General features: G+C 42.9%; 1 pseudogene; it reads right to left on the reverse strand.

The window, feature by feature from the left end:
- Positions 1–219: 219 nt before the first annotated feature.
- On the reverse strand, positions 220–939 carry LOC133903123 (receptor-like protein 9DC3; annotated as a pseudogene).
- Positions 940–4,070: the final 3,131 nt, after the last annotated feature.

Consider the following 4,070-nt stretch of genomic DNA (forward strand, 5'->3'; position numbering starts at 1 on the left):
TGCAGATGAAGGCATAGGTATGGGTGGGAGGACCTATCCACCTCGCTGCTGAAGGTGGATGTGCTGCCACCGGGGTTGTTCACACCCTTCAAAGGCATGGATGTGAGCACAGTGGAGGAGGAAGCCACGACTGTGGGGATCTTGCTATTCGTTGAGGCGCCACGGCATTACGGCTGCTCCATAAAAATTAGTTTGGTGCACTAAGGAGATGTTATTGCTTTACTGCTTGTGGCAGTAATAATCCTTTTGCATGTATTTCGGACCTGCAAGAACAGTAACAATAACAGTATTCAAGGCTGCAATGATTGCAGATCATCATAAAGGAAATTTTATTACATTTCAATACAAAATTAACAAGAAGGGTTCCTGCCTTTCTCAATATCATTTTCTAATGGCCACATCACTACAATTGCAATTGCAAACCCTACACCAAATCCAATCCAGAAAAGAGGAACAACATAATGTCCAATTTTTTTTGTCATAACAATGTGACACCACAATTGTTGTTGTTGTGTTGATGCACTCTTTTGATAATGGAGGCCCACACAAACCATTATTTCCCATAAATGAGCTATTGGAGAATGTCAAGAAGTGAGGCGACATCGGTATGCTTCCCATCAGCCTGTTGTTGGACAAGTTTAATGTTGTGAGGAAGTCTAACAATGCTAGCTCCTGTGGGGTCTCCCTAGAAAGCTCATTGGAGGACAGGTCCAGAGCTTCCAACTGGTTCAAATGACCGAGTTGAGATGGAACTGGCCTAGTGAGAAAGTTATGTGAAATGTTGAGCCCATGTAGCAAACCAAGTTCCCCAATAGCTGCAGGGATGCTACCATTGAAAGCATTGTTGGAAAAATCAATGAATACAAGTGTTGTTAGTATATTCGCAAAGGTGGTATCATGTCCTTTATATATGATTGCAGCGGTATATTCATAGGTCATTGTCACTCCTGGCAATTCATGATCCATGATCAATGACGTATTTGGATCCCTAAATATCATTGACTTCAAATTCTTAAACCATTGGTCTTGGGGCAATGTGCCATAGAAGCTGTTTGATGATAGATCAATAATTTTTGCCCTTGGAAATGCACAAGTACCTTTTCTTCTGCAAGAGATTGTGCGACCTATCCAAATAACTGTTGGATCTGAGGACAAGGACTTCAAGTTTATGAAGTGTACTCATCCAACATGGAAAAGAGTCACTGATTTTATTATTTCCAACATCAAAGACCTCCAAGTTTTTGCAAGCTGCCAGAGATCTAGGCAACTGCCCTTCAATCCAATTGCCACTGAAATCTAATGCCTCAAAGGAGTAGTCTTCCCTAATATTGTCTGGGAAATTTTTAAAGTATAATGACTGCATCCCATTAACATTCTCTATCAAACAAGAAGGGATTGGACCACTCAAGTTGTTGTAAGAGAGATCAAGGAGCTGTATACTTGTTCCAGCACAAAAGGACGATGGAATTCCTCCAGATAAGTTGTTCCCATAAGCTGTAAAGAGGGAAACATCACTAAGATGAGAATTGAAATTAGAAGGTACTGATGAGAACCAGTTGTTCAAGTAATCGAGCACTCCTGCAGAGCCTTGAGGTATTGGTATGGCCCCCTCAAACATGTTCTCGCTAAGATCTAAATTCTCTATCTGTAGGGAAGAAAAGGGGAGTAACCAATACTAGTAAATTTATTGTTTGCTAGGGACATAAGGAAAAGACTGTTCCAAGTCTCCCATGCCCACTGCGGTATAGCCCCGTGGATTTGATTATATGAAAGGTCGATATAGTCGATTTCATCTTGGTGCCTCAAAAAATTAGGGAATTCAAACATGTTGCAACCTGATAAAGATAACTGTATGATTTTGGGAAACAATGCAAGTGAAGAGTTATCTTCTCTGTGTACCACAACTAGATTATTATAAGAGAGATCCAAGACATTAAGGTATGGCAACTTCCTAAAAGAGGTAAGCTCCATCGTGCCGTAGAAACTATTTGAATATAGCAATATTATTTGCATTTATGATAAGTTTGAGATATATCATGGAATTTGTCTTGAAAAGTCACAGTTGCACACCGCTAAATTTCTCAATAACCTCAAGTCGCCTATGAAAGAAGGTAATGATCCTGATAAGCCACAATCATAGAATTCGAGAGTCGTCAAAGATGTTAGGTTTGAAACCCATGATGGTATGGGCCCTACTATTCCATTTCCAGAAATTTCTAATGCACTCAAGGATTTGAGATTAGCAATTGATGAGGGTATCTATCCAGAAAACCCACTTGCACCAAGGCCTAGCTTCCTCAAAGATACAAGATTGCCAATTGAACCTGGTATTATATCCAATAAATTGGTTCTACCAACATTCAGATTGACCAAATTACTACTAGTTGAGAAATTTGGCAAGTATCCCGAAATTTCTGGATTGTGGTAAAGATCAATTGTCACTAGTTTCTTGTGTTCAAAGATTGCCGATGAGATCCATCCCTGAAAGTTATTACTGTTAAGTTGGAGAATACTCAAATTGGAGAGGTTGGTCAAGAAATCCGGAATTGGACCTGACAAATGATTATACTGTAGGTCAATAACAGAAAGGGAGTGCAAGCTATGAAGTGAACTACAAATAGGACCAGAGAGACAACAATGTGGTAAGCTAAGAACCTAAAGTTTCGGACAGGACTTGGCTAGGACATTGCACCAGTGCGTCTCGATGCTGGACAAGTGCACCAAGCCAAGGTGTAGCTCTATTAAATTGATAAGGTTTGCGATTAAGGTCTCAATGTTTTGCACTGTGAGCCGAGAGCTTAAATTTGAATCTTGGATAACAAAATAACCTTCAGGGAGTAGCTCAATAGGTTCAAAACCAGTAGAGAGGTCGAGGGATACCATATTTATCAAGGTACTGATGATGGTTGGCACCGGGCCAGAAAAGCTAGAACTAGAGAGGTTGAGATGGGTGAGCATGGTGAGGCACTCAAACCCACTCGATGGGAGCTGCGACCCGTTAAAGTAGTTGTAGGTGAGGTTCAGGCTTTCAAGGGAGGTCAGATCGAAAAGCGCAGGGTCGAGGCCTCCGCTCTCTAACCCGTGGTTGCCTAAGTCAAGGGAAGTCACGTAGTCTTCGGCGTCGTTGTTGACACCGCAACGAACACCCGCCTAGCCACAGCAGTCCGTGCTGGACCTCCACAACCGGAACACCGTGGTGGACTCGCTGGTGGTGGCGAATGATTGTTTCAGCCAGAGCAGCGCCGATGCCTGGTCAGGCAGGCATGAGAACAATGGTGGCGCGATAACAGTGTGGCTGCTGGTGTAAGCACCAACTGACGAAGGGCAAAGCAAGCACACGACGACTACAAGTAGGATCTGTAAGAGAAGATGCGACACTACTGGCCGTGGCCTGTGATGGGCCATGGTGGTGACCATATCGGTAGCTAGTTTTGGCTAAAACTTGTTGCAAGTGAGGTTCTTCTTCTTTTGATGTGGGGAGATCAATGTATCATACCTTGGTTTATATACTCATTGGCAGTTGCTTTATGTACAACAAATCCTCGCGAGTTATCATCAATGCTGACAATCTTTAGCATATATTTTAAAAATTTATCTCCTATAATAATATTATAATATCATCTAACACTATTACAATATTCTCTATTTTTTATCTTGATCAACTACCCTACATTCCATTAATATCCCTCTCCCTCAGGTCTACATTCATCATCTATGAACAGTGTTGCGGTCACCTCTTTCTGTTCACAAAGTTCCAGTGGTCTCTCTCCTTATCGCTTCATGGTAGCGGTCGATACGGGCTCCGCTGGAGCACTTTGCGCAGCGACGTCAAGCGGCATCCAACCTGCTCCTTCACTGTAGCCAAATCGGTCAAGTCAAGTCACCAAGTCATCTGTTGTCATCTGTAAGTCGTGAGGTATCGCCACTGGCCAAACAGTAGGTTACACTCGCACCCGTTATACTAGCTAGCTCTAAGTTACGAACCGAGCGTAGCTCGGTTGGTAGCTCCTCCCATCGTGGAGGCTACCTGCCCGAGCTCGAGCCCATAACGTCGCACCGAGGTTTGCCCC

Source organism: Phragmites australis, chromosome 21 (assembly GCF_958298935.1).
Source record: "Phragmites australis chromosome 21, lpPhrAust1.1, whole genome shotgun sequence".
Classification (NCBI taxonomy): Eukaryota; Viridiplantae; Streptophyta; class Magnoliopsida; order Poales; family Poaceae; genus Phragmites; species Phragmites australis.